Source organism: Pinus tabuliformis, chromosome 2_1 (assembly GCF_031772625.1).
Source record: "Pinus tabuliformis cultivar Carrire ecotype Pingquan chromosome 2_1, CPIR1, whole genome shotgun sequence".
In the NCBI taxonomy this organism is placed as follows: domain Eukaryota; kingdom Viridiplantae; phylum Streptophyta; class Pinopsida; order Pinales; family Pinaceae; genus Pinus; species Pinus tabuliformis.
In genome coordinates, this window is record NC_142299.1 from 483,044,899 (window position 1) to 483,066,125 (window position 21,227).

Consider the following 21,227-nt stretch of genomic DNA (forward strand, 5'->3'; position numbering starts at 1 on the left):
GAGATGAGCTTATGGGCTAGAAAATGAATGAGGGAGTAGGAATGATAAAAATGAGAGGGAGGGCTTGGTTTGTTTGTGATATTGCTCTTAGGAAGAGGGATAAAGGGTTGGGAATGTTATGGAATAGGGATAAAGGGATATGGGGATAAAGGGATAGGGAAAAAGGGATAGGGAAAAAGGGATAGGGAAAGAGTTTAGGGTTGTATAGATAGGTGATAGGAGGAACAATGGAGGTTTAGGGTTTTAGGCATAATTAGGGGAAAATTTAGGGTTTCATATTTATCATGGAGAATGATGCTTAAGATGTTGATATGCAAACCAAAACTGCAGGTCAACTTACTTTCAATGAAGGTAAGAGAGAGTAATTTTGAAGTTTATTGAGGCTTTGAGGGCTTCTGCTCAACGCGCAGCGCCGATGCACAGATGCGCAGCGCCGATGCACAGATGCGCAACACTGGTTCCAAAAGCACAGTGCGGTGTAAATTTACACTAGGAAAATTGGTAGACGCTTAGTGTTGGGCCTCAACGCACAACGCTAAGTTCTCAACGCACAGCGCCGACCCTTCTGCCTGAAATGCACAATGCCACTCCACCACTGCTCCAAACACGCAACGCCACCCTTCAAAAGCGCAACACCAACTGTCCTTCGCCCAAAAATCGCTCAACCTTTCCTCTTCTTCTCACTTTTTGACTTCTTACTTGCCAAATGAGAATGATGAAGTTGAAAATAAAATGTGAGGCCTTATATAGGAGTAAATTTTGATTTTTCACTTGAGAAACCCACTTTCTAATGTTTCTTAGCCTTCTTGAAAACTCTGTTTTAATGCCTTTTCTTCCTTGCTTCTTGTTTAGGTGGATAATGCTTGATTTGAACTGATGTTTGCAGTGTTTCTTTATCTTGTAGCAAGGAGAGATGCTTTGGTGTGGCTAGGATCATTTATTACATAAAGTGACTTAAAATTACATAAGAAATACAAATTAACTCAAAATATTCTGTTTTCACCTCAAAAACATGTTTTTGAGGTGAAAATTACATTAGGTTAAAAGATAATGATATAGTGACTATGACCTACAAGCCATCATGCTTGACTTATTTATCATCGTCATACCATTGTTGACCTTTATTTACACTTTTAAATCATGGTCTTCACCTTGGAAATGAAACCCTAAGACCTAATGGAAACATACCCTATGACCTAATGAAAACCCTAATGAAAACATGCCCTATGACCTAATGAAAGCATGATTGCAAATTGACCATGAAACCATAACTGAAGACAACCTGAAGAAGGGTCAACAAGTATACTCTATGAGGGAAAAATTTAGATTTTCTGAAGAGAATACAACCATCAGTGGATCAGTTTGACATGACCTAATGAAATGATGTAAAATTTCAGTATGGGACCCCTAAAATGAAAATGCAAAGAGAAAATTTTGATCCCTGATGGAAGTATGCAGATACTGACACTAACATTTGCCTTGTTAGGGATGGCAACTCCTTGGAGGTGTCAAGAACACCATAGACCAAGTGCCTCATCCATTGGGAAATACAGTCAAAACAAAAAGAGAAAAATGACTCAATACAAACTGAAAACTGACTCACAACCAAACCGACTCTAAACTTGACTATAAACCAAATCAACCAAACTTGACACAAATCATTCAAACTTTATAGCCTTCACTTTGGGCCCCAAGCTCAAATGACAGTGTACTTGAAACCTTGCAAGGAAAAGAAAACCGGTATATCCAATGAAGGTGAAGTAACTTCAGGGAACAACCTCAAAAGTGGTAGTGCTTCAGGAGCTTACCATTCATTGGCCCTCCTGAACATTCCTGCCCATCCATTTCCTTCAACAAAAATGCATTATGTCCTTGATAAGTTGAGATTTTATACGTCCCTTTCCATAAATTGTCAAATTTACCATGCTTTCCCTTTTCCTCATTCTGTGCATCCCACCGCAACACTACATCTTCGAGCTGAAACTTTTCTGCTTTGGTTTTGCGGTCATAAATTTTCTTTATCTTCCCTTGCAACCAGAAAGTGTTTTGGGAGGCCTCTTCCCTTGTTTGCTGAAGGTGAATCATTTGATTAATTCTGCATTGAATATCATCCTCTTCGCTGCCAGCTTCCTGTAACAATCTCATGAATGGGACTGCAAGTGATGTAGGAAATACTGTATCAGTGCCATAAACCAACTCAAAAGGTGACATACCTATTGATTTCTTGCTGCTCACTCTGTCAGCCCACAAGGAATTAACAAGCTTTTGATGCCAATTCTTCTTGTTTGCCTCCAACATTTTCTTGATAATGTTCACCAAGGACTTATTTGATGACTCAACTAGCCCATTGCCCTACAGGTAGTATGTGGTGGAATGACCCAATGTGATATTGTACTTGTTGCAAAACTCAACCATCTTCTTGGATTTAAATGCTGCTGCATTATCTGTTATGATCTTGTGAGGGAAACCAAAACGAGACCAGATATTAGATTCTAAAAATTTGATAATTACCGTGTCCATTGCTTGCCTTGTCGGAATGGCCTCAATCCACTTGGTGAAGTAATCGGCAGTTGTCAAAATCCATTTGTGTTGTGTTGATGATGTAGGATGGATTTCCCCTATGAAATCAAGTCCCCACTGCTAGAAAGGTGCATTTACTTCAACTGACTTCAAAGGAAGAGGAAGCAACTTCATTTTTCCTTGAAAAACTTGGCATTCATGGCAGCCCATCACTATCTTACATAAATCTGAAAACAAAGTCCACCAATAATATCCTACTCTCAACACTTTGTTAGCTGTTGTTTTCCAAAACAAATGACTGCCACAATCACCTCTCTGAAAATCATTCATTACTTGCTGAGCTGCATCTTCAACCAAACAATTAAGAAGAACTCCTCCCGAATCTTTCCAATAGAGAGCACTATTTAAAATGCAGAATTTTGCAGACTTTAGTTTTAGTGACCTACCTTTACTTCTTGACATTCTAGGAGGTGGTGAAAGATGCTGAAGAACATAAACTATATCTAAATACCAAGGTGATTTGAGAGACATTTCTGATACTTGAATGAGGGAGCCACCATCTTCATCCTCTGACATTGCTACAATAAGATTTATGTCTAGAGCATGCAGAGTTGATTCAGTCATCGGTTTTTCCAAGCCTTGTCCTTTGATCAGTTTGGTAGGTTTAATCTCAAGATCATATTCCAACATTGTTGCTATCCACTTACCTCTTCTTCCCTCTGGATTAGTTTGCATGAGAACATCATTGATTGCTGCATTAGGAACATAGGCTATAGTATGTGAATGCAAAATGTATACTCTGAAATCCTTCAATGCTTTTATAAGAGCCAGTGCTTGTTTTTCAATGATATTGTAACACAAGGCAGCATCTCGAATAGTCCTACTGAAAAAGCAATGGGTTGCTCCACCTGATCCCTCTTTTGCATCAATACCGCAGCCATGGTGTGCTCAGATGCAAATGAAAATATAATAAAATCATGAGTATAATCAGGACTAATCAAGATTGGGGCTGTGGTTAAAGCAAACTTTACCAAGTTGAATGACTTCATGGCATCCTCAGTCCATTTCACAGTGTTGTCCTTTTTCAACATATTAGCTATTTCAGATAAATGTTCAGCCAAATTTGGTATAAATTTGCATAAGAAATTCATCTTACCATTGAAAGCTTGAATCTCCTTTTTGTTGCGTGGAAAGTATATATGTTGGATTGCCTCAACCCTTGAAGGATCAATGCAAATACCATCTTTCGAAATTATATGACCAAGAAGCTTACCCTTGTCCATAACAAAAAGACTCTTTTTCGGGTTTAGAGAAATCCTGAACTTCCTACATTTCTGAAAGACAATCCTTAAGTGGTGCAAATGTTCATCATCAGAACTAGAGAATACCATCAAATCATCTAAATAAACTACCAAGAAAACATCATTCTCATTAGCAAAAGCTATATCCATCATCCGCCGAAAAGTAGCTCTGACATTCTTCAACCCAAATGGAATTTTGGCATACTGAAAAGTTCCCCATGGTGTTGTGAAGGTAGTTTTGTCTTGGTCTTTTTCATGCACCAAGATTTGATTATATCTTGAGTAACCATCTAGTAGTGACATCCGTGACGCTCCAACTACTCTTTGCAGGATATGGTCCATCTTAAGAAGAGGGTAATTATCCTTTAAGGACACTTTGTTGAGGTTTCAAAAATCTATACACAACCTTATCTCTCCGGTCTTGTTTGGTACATGGATCAAATTTGAAATCCAGTCAGAAAATCTAATTGGAAAAATGATGCCAGTGTTAAACAATCTATTTACCTATTTCTTGATGGATGGCAACAACTTTGGATTGATTCTTCTCAACTTCTATCTAAAAGGTTTTTGATCCAGCTTGATAGGAATCGTATGCTGAATGATATCCTTGTCATACACTTTCAAATCTAAATAATCCCATGCAAAAACGTCAAAAAATTCAGAAAGTAATCTAACATACTTAGCCTTTACTTCGAGAGACAATGCTTTTGACAACTTTACAAGCTTGGGATGGTCAGCTGTTCCAAGATTTACATCTTCAACTCCTTTGTCCGTAGGAACCAAGGTCGGTTTTCTTGCCACATCATCCTAATAAAAAAGCTCCTTTAAAGGTATGCGACGTCTAGGAATAATATTAACCTTCAGCTGTAAAACCTCCATTTGGTTTACCTCAATCTCTTGTTCATCGGAATCACAAACATCATCAATAGAGGCATTCTTAAACTTTCCTTCATTCTGCAAAAAGGCATTAATTTCATTATCATCCAAAAACACTTGCCAATACCTCAAATTATCAGGAACAACAGGCCTATGTTTGACATGAATTTCAAATTTGTTGCTAGAATTCATTGGAATCTTCAAATTGCTGGCCGCAGTGGCAAGTGAATCTACAATGATGTTTTGAGTCCAGGGTACCGTTGTCAAGGTATATTCAGGAAACATCCTCAAAATATCTAGAACTGCATTTCTGTAGGCTCTCATCCATGGATGTTTTGCTTGATATTCTCCTTTTACTTGTTTAATCACCAGCTCTGAATCACCATAAACAGAAATCCTTTTCGCATCTAGTTTCTTCAAAATTTTAAGACTTGTAATCAAAGCCTCATACTTCGCTTCATTATTAGAGCAATCAAAAGCTAACTTGTAGGAAAATACTCTAACATTACTTGGGACTTTGGTAGGCTGGAAAGCAAGGCTTCGAATCCAAATTCCAATACCAGCACCATCCTTACCCATAGCGCCATTGAAGTCCATGCTCCAAAGGCCGGCTTCATCTTCTAGATGCTAGAATTCTGTTTCTTTCTCAACCTTACCTTTGCCGATTACTTCATTTTTCTGCTCTTCACTGACCTTTTGCTACTTTGTAGGCTGCTCAGAAGAAATTGTTATTTTTTGTTTTTCTTGATTAAGAATTTCTCTAAAATTCTCGGAAATTTTTGGTACATCATCTACTTCTACAAGCTAAATATCTACATCATTCAATCCACTATCATAGTACAAAACAAAGGACTCTAAATTAGTATGTACAACATTTATTGGATGATTCACAGGCTTCTCTTTACTAGTGATCATATACTTCATTTTCTTTTCCTGGTACAACTTCCTCAATTGATCGAAAACAGGGATGGTAGCATAAGAGAAGTCAAGTTGTAAAGTGCCTTTGAGTTTAGCACTCCACGATCTAGATAAGAGCATACCAAACTGAGGTGGTATATCAACAACTACCACATCCATCAAGACATTTTTGGTTGGGATTTGATCTAAAGAAGCCACCAAATCTTTGATGAGACCAATGCAAAGAACTTTACCAGAGTCAAAGGAGTACAAATCATGATATTTCCGGGTGATATCCAGGGCCAATTTTTCCATAATGGCTATAGGCATCAAATTGTGGGAAGCTCCAGAATCTAACATATCATTATGGAGAATATACTCATGCAGTCTAAGACTCAGATAAAAGGGAGGGACTTCACTATCTTCAGGCTAACCTTCTATGGCTGGGCCAAAAATGAGTTCAAGATGATCATCCTCGACATTCACCATGTCTGACAAAGGATCAATTTGTAATATTCTAGATACATGGTGTTCACAATTTCTATTCTTAACCAGCTCAATCAAAGGAATGGACACTTTTAATTTATTAATTTCACTTTCTAAATTAAAGGATGAAACTTTTTCTACCTCTTTGACACTAATGTCCTTCTTATCTGCTTGCTCTTTCGCTACACTATCTTTTTGCTGATTGTTCTTCTCATTTGCAGTGATACTTGTTGTTGGTACTTTGCTAGGATTCGGATCAACAAGCTCTTTTACTTACTTCTGAGTGTTTGAGGAATCATTCTTGGATTTCACATCCTTTCTTTTCTGAATGGGATTGACCGGTACATCTGTGCTCCTTAAAGTGTACTTCCTCTGCTGTGTAGTCAAAGGATTCATATAACCACGTTGATAATCAGATTCAACCTCCAAACCACATCATTTGCTAATATGTAATCCTCATCCCTTTGAATTTCTGGAACTTCTGCATATTCTTCATCTTTAGTCAGAAATATAGGCATACCATCAGCAGTGAAAAAGTGATTTGTTTCAATTACCAGATCTTCATCATCTTCTTCTTCCATTCCTTGAACATAATTTTGCTATAGGGGAGTTTTGATTTGCTGTTGTTGCACTGTTTGTTCTAGTGCCTTTTGTTCTCTCTGCTTGATTCAGAATTGGGGCTGCTGCTATCCTCTAAAATTTGGATTCTGGATTGGTGGTTCAGGTCTATCTGTGATGGTTAACTGATCAACCATCCTCTCCACTGTTCGAATCAATGTATCAATCTTCACATTTGAAGTAGATGCTTCTTCTTTTATGGTCACTCTTTTCTCATATCTCATTATTGCTCTTTTGGCTAGCAAGTTTGCTTTTACACTCACAACATTCTTTTGCATGTCTTCTAGTGTGGTAGGATCACGTTCCCGCAACTGATATGCCATATCAGCATTGAAACCATCTGGAAACTTGAGAAAAGCCAATCCCTCTGGTGGTTTAATGTTGGTAGGAATAGCATTGTATACTGCATTAAACCTCACACAATAGTCTTGCACACTCTTGCCGACATTTCTTTTGATGTTCTCATACTCGGAAAAAATCTGAAGTGGATTCTTCTTCACCTCCCACTAATCCAGGAATTTCCTATGGAGGATTGGTAAAGTGGTGATAGAAGTTGCTGGTAAAGCTCTGAACCATTTTCAAACTTCACCTCCAAAGCTTTGTACAAACAATCTCATCGTCACATCTTCAATTTCTACTTCATGGAGGTCAAAGAAATCATTCATTTTATCAACATGTTGCTGAGCTATAATGGTTTGAGTGGCATCAAAGAAAGGTATCTTGGTTTGATAATCAGCGGGCATGGCACCAAGATTCTGAGGTAAAACAAGGGGTGCATACCAGGTAGCCATGACTCGAGGTGGATTTAAAGCAAGGATTGGGCTACTAGGTGTTGATGGAGAACTGGGAGTAATAGGTGATTGATGGGGAATGGTAGGTTGATAGGGAAGTGAAGGTATAAATGGAGGTGGGGAATGAATTTCAGAGGTTGAAGGGAATAATGATGAACTAAGGGTAGTGGACACTAGTTCAGAAAGCTTAGGGATCTTAGTAGTAGTGAGGGATGATTGAGGGGAATTTAGGATATACTCATCAATTGACTAGTTTGCCTTTTGGACTTCGAGATCTCCAATAAACTCCGGATCTAGAATTATATCATCAAGTGCACTTTCAGACCTAGTTCTAAATAGGGAAAGGTCAAACGACAGATCAAATGGTATGTATTCTAAAAAAACCACTCATCAGGGCAGGAATCTACTTTGATTGAAGTTGTGGGACTGACTGAACTTTCTTGTCTTTTGAGTCTTCTCGAAATCAGATTAGGATTATCCACTACTGGGGCAGGGTTTGGATCTGGATTGGCCCTAGTGTACTTTCTCGAATCTAGTGTGCTCAAATTTCAAAGTTTTATATATTGCTTTACAACTTTCCAATTCAGCCTAGTAAAATCTAAAACCCATCATCCATAAGCTTAAGAATTCAAATGAAAGATACTACCTGGGTGATTAGTCTTTTGTTCCCCAGTATGGTCGCCACTATGTTATCACCTGGATTGAACCTCAGGCTAAAGTAAGGCAATGCCAGGGTAACCACAAACTATGCTTAGCCAAGTAGCTAGCCCTACTAGGCTGGGAGAGGGCTCTCTCCGTAAGGATTCAGCCAAGATGACTGGATCAGGTAAAGTATATTAGGCTAGGTATAGTAGCACAAAGTTTTTATTGTATTTTGAAAGGGTTTTGCCGGATCAGGAGCTAGACATTTTAGGTCTAGGGAATTAGGTTAGAATTGCAGGGTGTTCAATCGGGCAAGGTAGGCATAAGGTTTAGCACTATAGGGCTTGATGGGGTGAGATGTTTTAGACTGGTGACAAGCTAAGAAGAGCATGTGAAAACCATGGATCCTTCCTAGACTGCAGAAAACATGAAATGGTGAATATTTTCCCAAAGCAGAGCACTGATCAATGAATTCTGCCTATCAACTTGAAAGCATTCACTCAGAAGCAATGAAATGATTAAAAAAGTACAAAAAACACATTAGAATATGATAAAAAAAGAAGAAATTGTACTAAAACTCCATACCACATGGATCCCATAAAAATAGCTGCAATTCTTATTAATCTCCTACTAAACTGCTTACAAAAAGATGTACAATCAAGGTCTGAGCATCCAACTGAGTCCAACCCTTTACAATGAGAAAGAAGAAGAAAATATAGACATGCATTCAACCTCCTCCCATCCTCAGGGGTCGAATCCCTAAGATGAGGAGCTAATCTAACCAACACTGAACAAGAAACAGGAATATAGGCATCTCAACAACTTGCCTCTAAAAGTGAAAACTGATTCATTTCAGCTCAAATTGAATTTTAAAGAAATGAATCTACTCTTGCTATAGCTCATTGGAAAGGTCTTCAAGTCTAATTTCCAAAAAACCTATAATTTCTACATTTTAAGCTCATATGACCCCTCAAAACTTGATTCTCCCAAGACTGCTTGTGTGTCCAAAAAGTGGCAGAAAGGTCATTTTTAGGGTGTCTTTTGAGCTTTTGGTGGACCAGTTTTGCCCCAAAAACTTTGAAAATCCATAGGGTTCATGTCCTCATCGCTTTGAATCCAAAAATGCAAACCATTTCTCCATTGGGTGCCCTTAGAAAAGCGTAGCGCCAGGCAGATTTCCTGTGTATAAAATTTCAAAATTTGCAAGTGATAAAAATTCTTCCAAACTTGCCCAAAATTGGTGAGAAGCACCATCATCAAGTGTCCTGATGAGCCAAGGAAGCTTCAGCAAGCAACATAAGCCTATCATGCCCCTCTTTTCCTTTCAAAGCCCACCTTAGCCTAGCTTTCATCTTCTTGACTTTCATGTTGCAAATCTTGTTTCGAGTCCTGTAATGGTAGGCCATGTGCTTGATCATCTGATTGTCTCTATTGGCCTTCTACAATAGCTTCTCAAGGTGCAAATTGACTCGCTCAAGCCAAGTCTCTTTATAATCTTCAATCTCCTTCTCAATAGGAGTCAAAGTGACTTGTGCCTCTTTGTCACTTTGTCGTTTTACCTTAAGCAGTTCTAGCTCCATGAGCACTTGCTTGTCACTCAACTACTTGTTCTCTTGTTCCAAATATGTGATGACATATTTGGCCCTCTCCAAATTGTCCATCAAATCTTGCACTTGAGCTTCCTGTTGAGGAGGTAAATCCCCTCTGCGGACAGAGGCGATCCCTACTAGCCCAGACTGGGTCTAGCAACAATCAAACAATGCTATCACGCAAGTTCCTAATTGAAAATTAAAGGTCAATGATGAGAGCCTACTTGGATTCCAACGCTAGTATTTGTAGAAGAGTCGACGCTCCCGTTCCTTTGCTCTGGCTGGTCACGATCCCCACGATCTCCGTGAATGGACACCTGCACATGCAAAGAACAACACAAACACAAGCATAAAATCCAATAGATGCAACTATATATCAGTCAGAAAAGATATAACTCAAACATCATTACAAGAGACAATAAGAGTGGAACCATAATGATAGTCGTCTATTATTGATAAACAAAAAAGAAGAATACAACCATAGTTCTGACGTCAAATCCTCCTTTGGCTGGGTGATCAGCAACACATGTCTTGCAAAGCTTGTTGGGATTGGGAACAAGCCTCTCTCTCTTTGGTTACAAGAATCTCCTTACTTGGATTTGGCCTTATGGGTACAAAGAAGGCTCTTGCAGCTTCAATCTCTTGAACTTCTGGAATTCTTACTATCACTAGCACTATGCTGGAACTAGCTTGCCAAAGGCAAAAGAACAAGCTTTTATAGATAGAGGGGAAGGAGATAAGATCAACCACAATATCCATGGGATTGGCTTTATCACTAAGAAGCTTCCATGAGAGGTGGAAAACCACTTCCCTTCTATGGAGATTCGAAGCCAAACCATACCAACTCAATATAGATTCAGTTCATGAGTGGGTTAGGAAGAACCTTCGTAAGTTTGTTTGTTAAAAACTTTACCCAACTGGGCTAGCGCGAGTGCGATTCTGAGACAGAGCGCCAACTGGTGTGCCCTCTTTGGAGGATTTCCCCCATTGGCGTGAGTGATACATTGTGGAACCGCGCCAATAGCAAAAGGGATCTTTTTATGGGTTTTTTGCAGAAGGTGTTTTCAGGGCATATGAAGTTCATACTTAGGGGAATACAGTGCAAGTGTTTTCAGGTTATGTCACTTCTCACAGGTCCCGGAATGAGTCGTCCAAAGTGCGGGAGAGGGTTAACAGGGACGGTGACAAATTATTGTGTAACAGATGCCCCCTAAAGCATGAGGCCCGAGAGAGAGAGAGGGGTGAAATGCTTTACAAGAACACGTGCAATTGAAAACACCGCCACTGGAAAACCTACGTAGAGAAGTACAACTGATATCTCAAGTACATGATATATGTGGTATGGGTGCGGCCATCCATAACAGAGTACACAATAATCTAGATCCAAGGTATGGGTGTAGCCATATAGTGAGGATCAATGAATAGGCTCAGACATGGTCGCAGCCATCCAGTGAATGAGTCATGTAATAATCATAATAATCCACAAAATCGCAGCCTGGATTCCAACAGACAAAATCCAGGGTCTTGCGTTCCATCTCGACTCGAACAAAGTACAAGTTCAAGCATGCGAATACAGGAGTTGAAGTCGAACATGCATGAACATCATCTGATTACCAGCCAAAAATGAAAGCTGTTAATAGATGCGAGAGGTACCACCAATAATGACAATGGCCCTCAAGGTACTATAGGTACAATCTACAGCGTGAAAATCAGTGAGCTGGCGTCGAACATCCATAGAATCATTCGATCGGAGGCCAATGATGAAAACCTCGCGTCGAACACGAAGAACCTGCCATTGAGGCATGCAGGCTCTAAGGCATCGGAAGGGAGTCTCTAGATCAGCTTTTTGGATAATGACCTGAAGTCGACAGGAAGTGACCTTGATCGAAGGTGGGCCATAGTGTTTCCCACATCATCGACACGAGACAGAGGAAGAGTGTTGTGAATCAGGATTATGTGAGTTATCAGAGGGAGGTTGTTATTTTGCAGAGGTCAACTTCTCCTGAACATATCGGCAGAACGACAATGGATTTGGCAGTATTCGACATCAAATGAGCAGAGGTCATGGTGACAAGGGAACAAGCAGATGAGAGGTCAAACAGGATCACCCAAACCCACGGAGGCAAGTGAAAAATGAGATGAGATGTCCCTACCCAAACACGAATGCAGACAAGTGCCATGTCCAAGAGCAACATATTGCCGACACGACAACGATTATGGTTCCATTTTCCCCACCATTTCTGGCGAGTGCCCCAGTTCTTTTTATTAACAAGCTTGACGAGGATAACATATGCTTGTAGAGCGTCATTTTAACAGAATCCAATGTCATTAGGTTTTAACGAGCCTGACAGAGGAAGAACTCAGCGTCTTTTCATGTTTAGAGAGTTTGAAAAGAAAGCAGAAAAGAAAACTCCAGGGGTGTCCTTTTTCGTAAAGTTGTGTCTCTCGAGCCCGAAAAAGTATAAAATGATGCTCGAAAGAACCGCCCGACCATTACGATCGAGGAGTGATTTTCATGTTTAGTGACTTCGACCTGAAAAAGTAGAAAAGTGATCGAGATCACGTCGTTTCGTAAACGTTAACGAGCCTGAAACGACAAGGGCCCGACGATCTTTTCGTTTTTACACGGTCGGAAAAGAGTTTAAAGACGACTGCCTCTTATTTACGTTTAACGAGTCAAGAGGGGTAACTCGGCGATCTTTTCACATTTAGAAAGTCAGAAAAGAGCTGAAAGATGACTCCAGAATGACTTTTTCGTGTATTTACCGAGTCCGAAAAAGTATAAAATACAACTCGTTTCACCATCTAAGTCACATAAAAGACCTGTCGCTACACAAAAAGCAAGTGTAAAACCCATTTTCGACAAAAGATATATTAAAATATTCAAAAAAGTAACTTTTAAAACCTATTTCAAGTCAAAAAGTTATAAATATGGCAAAAATGGTAAAAACAAAATTACTTTTACTTTTTACCTCTCTGAAGAGTAGCAGTGGTCCATTTGGGTAGCGAACTTCAGGCGGTGATTGCGGCAGATCCGTGCAACCATTCGGAATTTCGTTAGTTCCAGGTAAGAGGCGCTTCCTCATGCTCCATTTTCATATATTTTTTAATGTCTTTCCTTCCTGATTTGGCCTCAGTAGGAGGGGATTTTAAAAATTAGGGCTTCACCCATTGGCGCGGGTATCAGGCACGGACCCGCGCCAATGGGCTCATTTTTCCCAAAGGCTCGCGCCAACGGCACAAACTATTTTTCGTTTTTATTTTTCAAATGCATTTCCAATTCAGATGGATCTCAAGCTTACCAGAGATCTAACTATGGTTTATTTGTCCTTGTGGATGCAGGCAAGCAAGCAAAATGGTGGTGCAATGGAAGGAAAGAGAGCATGACAGTGTGGATGCATTGGCCATCGAGGATGAAGCTTGTATGAATGCCCTGAGGGATTGTGGGCTCAAGAAATTCTTCCTCACGCCCTACCTACGAGCTCAGCCCAAGCTGCTACAGTACATAGTCGATCTTTGGGATGTGAATGATCAAGTGTTCCGGTTACGGGACCAAGTGTTAGAGCTGGACGTTTCTGACGTCTATTTCATTACAGGTTTGTCACGGAGAGGGGTGATGCCTATTTTGACCAGGAGTAGACCTTCTGGAGAGAAGATGAGTGAGGTGATGGAACGAGTGTGCCCAGGGGCACGATTCGGGAGCAATAGTGCAAAGGTGGATATCCCCACCGTTCAGGATTTGACACTGAAGGTGGTGCTGTTCACCATCACTCGAGCTGCGGGGGTGCAGGCGCCCCATGAGGCAAGTAAGAACCATCTTCTATTAGCTGCAGAATGTCTAAACCCCACTCTTTTTGATTGGGCCACAGCAGTGACCACAAACATAAAGAGGTAGCTCACAAAATGCAAGCGAGGGGGGGTGAAGCAGTTTGGATATGGTTCGATCCTAGTATCGTTCTTCCTAGAACGATTACCAATTTTTCAGGGCCAAGGAGCCATAGTGGCTGATCCATTGCCACGAGAGCCTAGGATGGCTCGCTGGGCAGTGCTGATGCCTAGAGGAGGGGGAGGCCAGCAGATGTCCTGGAGGCCCAAGTTCTTTGGATGGCTCCACCGTCAGCTGATTGTGGTAGAGGACTGGCCATATGCAGGGACCGACTTCACCGGAGACCCAGATCTCCCACTGCCCGAGGGAGAGGAGTGGGATGAGGAGCTGGGTATGATCTCTTTTTGTTTTTTATGTTTTATGATTTTTTGTTAATACATGCTCGTCCTAACAACAGTCATGTGTATATGCAGATGTTGGCCCAGAGCGACTAGCCGGCATGTCTCCTATTGCGCGGAGGAACCAGCCTGCAGCTGACCCTCAGGAAGAGGGTGCCGAGGGTGGGGAACTGATCCAGAATCTTGAGGGAATCGCCCGAGGGATTCCGGATTATGCTCGACTGGCAGATGTCCCGTTAGCATACCAGAGGCACACAGTGGGAGTGCCTAGTCGCATCCATCGTCTGTTGAGACGCTTAGTGCGTGCGGTGACGTGCTATCATGAGCACCACCGGGATTAGACACCTAGGTTTATTTTTATGCATATTTTTGAGAGACATGTCGTCTCCGGATGTATCAGGATGAACATGTATTATTTTTTGGATTATGTGATGCACACGGTGCAAACATTTTGACACATATATTTATATACATATGCCTATTTCTAGATGGATCTTTTACATGTGATGATGTTTTTATATGCCATGCAAATATCTGACACAAATGTGATCTAATGCATCAGTTTCATAACAAACGACCCAATGCGAAATGTATCTAATCACACATATTTTATTTTTACACAAGCTTAAAAGCACACATGACGATCACATATGCAAACTATGCTTGAAAATAAGGGAAACGGGCATGCCCCCTAGCATGGTGTCTCAATTCGAGGTACATGCCCCCCAAGCTTCAATCCATTGGAAATGGAGTGAAGGTTGACATTATTGTTATTGCGCTCGAATTGCATGAGCTCATGTTTCATTATTTTAACGAGGTTGACACACGTAAAAGAACTATCCTCGTGACACTTTGTTTCATTTTTTAACGAGGTCGTCACAAGATCAAAACTATCCTCGGGACACAAGCTTGAACCATGGAGGACTCTGCTTGTTAGAAGTTCGCATGCCCCCAGCGTAATGACGCAAAACGAGGTACATGCCCCCCAAGCTTCATTGCATTCAACAAAGTGGATGGAACGAAGGTTCACTCCCGAGATCTATGAAAGACTCGATTTTTTATTTTACGAGATCTTAATCAAAAGACTCGATTGGAAAGGGAGTTGTTTCATTTTTTAATGAGGTTGACATATGAAAAGAACTATCCTCATAACCCTTATTTCATTTTTTAACGAGCTTGACACAAGATCAGGAACTATGCTCGAACATGTTGTTTCGTTTTTTAACGAGGTCTTCACAAGATCAAAACTATCCTCGGGCACCTTGCTTTGTTTTTTAACGAGGTCGACACAAGAGCAAAACTATCCTCGTCCAGACCTAGTTTCATTTTTTAAGGAGCTTGACATAGGAAAGGAACTATGCTCCGACCAAACCTAGTTTCATTTTTTAAGGAGCTTGACATAGGAAAACGAACTATGCTCCGACCGAAGTTCATCACAATGAATACGAAGTTGAGGCTCCCAAGAGTGCCACTCCCGATGGAAGGCCAACATCTTGGAAGTCAGGGCCCAATGCCCCCAGGACACTATGCATGACGGCGGAATCACTGGATCCAGGCATGGGATAAGTGGCCACGTAGTTGATCTGTGGTGGGGCAGATGCAACTGGTGGATGAAAACCAGGAGGGGATGACAACTGCGCAGGAGGCACTGGTTGAAGGGAAAATACCCCTAGGGTCCTTTGGGCTAAGACTCTACCAGACTGAAAATTGCTTATACAAAGAAACACACACACACAGCCATCTTTTTTACTTTTAAGCAAATTCTAATGTTTAGGGTACATACCTAAGGTCCTACGTTCGAGAAGACCGTTAGGGTGCAAACCCTTCTTGGAGTTCCCTTCTTCTTTCTCTGACCTGCAAGACAAACAAATCAAAGAACACAACAGTACATGTATAGAAGTTTATGTATAAATCATCTTTATGCTATAAAGTTAGTTATAAAAAATCTTTAAGTAACTACTTTCATAAGAATTCAATACAAGAATCTCATAAGCATAAAGAAAGATTATTCGGGAACAAAGACGTGTTTCTTTATATATAAAGGCAAATAAAGTACATATATCGGAAAGATATCACCTGAACACCTTCAGCAGGCTCCAAGCAAGCTTCCTCCCGGATTCGTTCCAGCCTCTAGCCTCCAACAAGAGCTCCTTCCAAGTCTTACTCAATGATGATGTCAAGGATGAATGATCACCAATACACATGGAAACAAGGGTTTCCTATGCAAAATGGGGGAAGTGCAGAATGCACCAAGGACTTCAGACCTGGTCTAAGGGAAAAATCTCAGCATAATAATCTTGCTCTCCTTTTTCTCTCTCCCCTTGGCCTTCCCTTTGATGTCTTTTTATACCCTCTCCAAAGTAGTTTTTTAGTTAGGAGTTGGTTGGGAACAGTTGGGCCACGGGCACTAACAGGTGATCCAGCAGGTAAACCCGCGATCACCGCCCGAAAAAGAGGAAATTATATTTTTTTAAGTGTTTTAATAGATACACGCGGGTTGGGTATGACAGACCCGCGTGTACACGCGTTTAACACAGGGCAAAGTCGCGTATAGGGAATAAAACACTGTTTTTTAAATTTTTGGACCAGGTCTGGAAGGAGGGGTTGCCCTAGGCCATAAGTGCAGCATCACAAACCATAGGAGTGAGATTTGGAGCTATAACAGATGCCCCCTAATGTATGAGGTCAGAAGGGGAACATGATGGCCGAAATACATTAAGTAAGTACAAGGAAAGGAACTCTGCCGAAAAACCGAGGAGGACTTCACCAGAATTCAGCCTGCCAAGCCACCGAAAGGAGATCAGAAAGAAACACTGTCTGAGGCGGGCATACCCATGCTCAGGAAAAGTAAAGCATGTCCGCATATCGAGTACAAGCGGATCCACTAAGTATACAAATATAAATGACTGTAAAAATACATAATGGATCATCTGATCATAATGAGTAAGTACATGTCTGAATATCACATATAAAACTGTCAATGATGCTGAAAGATGCAACGGATCACTGAAATCAAAGACTGATCCCATAAGGTACCAACTGAACATGATGGAATAGGATGGTACTACACTGCAAACTCAGGTGCCAGCATATAGAATGTCGCCATGACTGACTGCAACATATAAGGTGGAGTGGTATCAACTAGCAGCAACAGGAGCAACTGTCAAGTGAACCAATGAATGCTGATACAACCTGAGGTCTTCACCGACCGCCGTGGTACATTTCTACACCATGGGAATAAATGATCTGAAGTCGACCATGTGAGAAATCGTTTGATTACCGGTCATTGATGTACACCGTTAACAAACGCGAGACTACTCACCGATAATGATAATGAGCGTCAAGGTACCCAGTACAATCTAACAAGTGTGAATAGATGAGCTGAAGTCGAACACCTGTAAGAATCTATCAATCAGGAGACAATGATGGTTTCCCACTGTCGATAGCGAGGAATCTGCCACTAATGACTGCAAACCCCAAGGTACTGCCAAATGGACTCTAGATCTTTGCCCCAGAGCAATGAGTCGGAGTCGATAGGGAAAGATCCGCTAGAAGGAAGGCATTAAGGCATCCTCCATCAATCTAGCGCGAGTGTAACCCGTAGGCCAATAATGTGGAAGGAATCAGACGAAAAAGATGTAGTAACCCAACCGAAGTACGTTTCCGGCGTACACAAGATGTAGCTAGCGCACGGCAGAAACCCTCTGAGCCAACCAATAATGAAAGCTGACACAGAGGCGAGGTATCCACCAATAGGGTGAAATGGAAACCAAGGTACTGCACGAATCCCAATGTGTGATAGTGTATGCTGATGTCGAACACAAGGGAAACCACTCAGTCAAAGACCCATGATACTGATCGATGCTGAGCACAAGGTGACCTATCAATAATGAAAATAGGGCCAGGGTGCGGTCTCTAGGTCTGCCCTCAGAGCAATGTGTCGTCGTCGATAAGGACAAGACCCGCCAGCAAGAAGTCAATGGGGACCTTCTCAAACTGGCACGAGTGAAGGACCAATATAACTGATGTGATGATAGACATGACACTGACAACCAGGGATGGCCGACTGAAAAATGAGTCAAGAGACACCGCAGAAAGGCCGACTCAGGCTAACTTCCCTTGAACAAAAGCACGACTCAATGTGACTATGTGGCAGCATATAATGAATCTGTATAAGTTCGTCATGCAGGAGGCACGAACGAACCCTCCATATGATTGGAAGAGATAACCAATCGGGGGAGAACTGACTCGATAACAAGGTTATGGCTTACCTAAGTCAAACTAAATCCCACCCATACGGAGGAGACTTTGTTTTGAGTGCTTTGTTCAAGGGCGACACGACTGACTCTAGCTGCCAACAATAAATGGAAATAATGTCCCTGTTCCCGCTCTTTTTGGAATATTTAATTTTTTTTTGTCTTTTTCTGATAAGCCGGAAAAAGAATAAAAGAATGCTATGGTACAGTGGAAAGAACGAGTGTCGGTGAAACAGATGATCTAGTTCCTGGGAAAGGAACGTTCCTATGCTCAATGCAGGGAGGTGAAAAAACTGGTCAGTGACACTCAGAGGTATGTCCCTTCCACGGATCTGGGTATGTCAAGCTGCAGAGGTCAAGGGTATGCAAGGTTGATTTTTGCAGACGTCATGGTCAAAAGTGGGCTTAAACACGAGTCCAAGTGAAGCCGGCTATAGGCCAAAAGGTGCAAATGGTCAACATGCAATGCAGAAGTACAACTCAACACACATAGGAGCCTCTAGGATATAAGGCCAGAACGAAGCGAAGAAGCAAAGAAGAATGAGTCTTCAACGCATAAGTCATGGCGGGACTACAGAGGACTCCCGAGCCTACTCAAAACGAAGCAGCATGGGCAACAAATGTCAGTGAGGTGCTAACTAGGATGCCCATGTAAAAGGATGGCTCTACCATCATGTCATGATTTAAAGAATCGGCGAGTGAAAATGGCTTGCGAACCATAACATGATGGGGTCGACCCTACGGCAGATGTATCGGTCAAATGGAGGCTAGTATGCATAATGCAACGGAAAAATGGTGTCCCTAACCTATATGCCAGTGAGAACACGATACCTGCCATGACGGGTCAGCAGTCATGGAACCGTCTCGAACAGTCGAAAAATGTCCAAAATGTCCTGAAAAACAACTCAATCTCGACATTCCAAGCTCCCAAGTTAAAAGTGACATGAAACCAAACAAAATAAAATTTTGAAAAAATTTTGCATTTTCAAAACTTATAAAAAGAAATTTTGGACTTACCATTTTCACCGTTTGACTTGGAGAGCAAATTGTGGAGCAAAAGGAGCAAACTTTCCCCGTGACTTATTTAACCGTTCAAACTTGCCGAAAACTTCCAGGTAAGCACTAAACTTGTCTTGCAATCAATTGTGATAGTTTTTAGGAAGTTTAATTAATGTTTCACCGTTAGATTTTTGCAAAAAATTGCTCTGCGGCGTACACGCGGGTTGGGTGTATATAAATCGCGTATACGACGGCCCTACACGCGACTGTGTATAGGGTAAACCGCGTGTGCGCAGCGAAAATTTTTTATACAAAAAACTAATGGATGAAAATGATTTTTTCTTCCAGGATGACTCTCACATGGCGTGAAAGAGAGCACTCAGCTGTAGATAATGAAGTTATGGACAATGATGAGGCATTAGATGCCTTACGGGGATGCGGATTGTTAAAATTCTTCAAGTTGCCGAATATGAAAGCAAATGTGCGTCTGCTCGAGAGACTTATTGATTATTGGGATGTCGAGGAAGAAGCTTTTATGATTGATCAAATGCCACTCAGGATAGAAGTGGAAGATATATATTTCATCACGGGCCTTTCCCGAAGGGGAGAGGTAGTCCACTCCCGGGGCAGGACCCGGAATAGTCTCAGCGTAGACGACTATGTACAAATTTACTGCCCAGGTCATCGGAAGGTCGGGAGTCAGATCTCGATCCCACACGTGGCGAGTTTGTCACTGCGGATAATCCTGTTCACCATAGCTCGAGTGAACGGGTCATCTTCGCTACATCAGGCATCACGAGTAAACATGAGCGTAGCAGTGGACTGTCTCACCACAGTGTTTGACTGGTGTACTCCTCTACTTGCCAACATGAAGGAGCAGCTTGCTTCTATCAGGAAGGGACAGACCAAGAACTTTGGGTACGGAACCATTTTATGCACGTTTTTTTTCGAGAAGGTTCCCGCACTCCGCCCCAGGGTAGCAGTTCCCATCAGTAGTCCACGTGATCCACGTATGGGCCGGTGGGCTGACTTGATGAAACGTCTGGGGGGTGGGGAAGTGCCCAGGAATGCATTTGACGACGACTTTTTTGCTTGGTGGGAGCAACAGATCATCGCCATAGACGACTACCCCTATGCTGGATTGGATTTCCGAGGAGATCCTGACCTAGTGTTACCACCAGACGCAGCATGAGGCGAGATCGGTAAGATTTTTTGATTTTTATGATTTTATGATTTTTAGGATTTTTCAAGCACAATGATGAACTTTGAAAAATATATATTTTTTTTTGATGAGATTCAAATGACTGATATGATGATCATGTTCCAGACATTGGGCCTGTGCGACCAGAAGGATTCCCACGGCACGGACGGCGTGGCCGAGGAGCCGAAGAGGCGGCTGCGGATGCGGAAAGGACCCTCGCCAACGTCCAGCGACACTTGGCGAGATTGAGCTATCAAGTACCGATGGCCGAGATAGAGGACCTTCCTCCAGATATGCAGCGTCATGTGGTTGGGATGCCACGTGACTGGGTTCGCGTTTTTCGGCGCGTGGCCAATGCTATAGTTAGTTATTTAGCTGCTCATCCAGAGCCGAGGCATTAGATATGCCTGACATGATTATGGGCATTTGAGTCCCAATTTTGTATATTTTTGGACACACATATGTACACTCGAGACGCTTTGCGATATATATATATATATACAGTTTGACTTTTTGATGCATGATTTTATGATGATGAATGATTGATATGCCAGTCTAATGCTTGATTAGCGATAGAATCAGCTAACCAATTTTGAGATCTTGGAATGTGCAAATAATTAATGTAAATAAATGATCTTTGCAACAACCTCACCCTTAAATATTGGCGATATAATGATGGATCTCTAACCCGATAAATGTTATTTAACTGAGACACTATCAATTGAGAATCAAGATACACTACCAACGAGTCGATCCCATGAGAGATTGCCTCGGATAATAAATTGATAACAGCTGTATACTCGGCCATATTGTTTGAAGCAGGACCG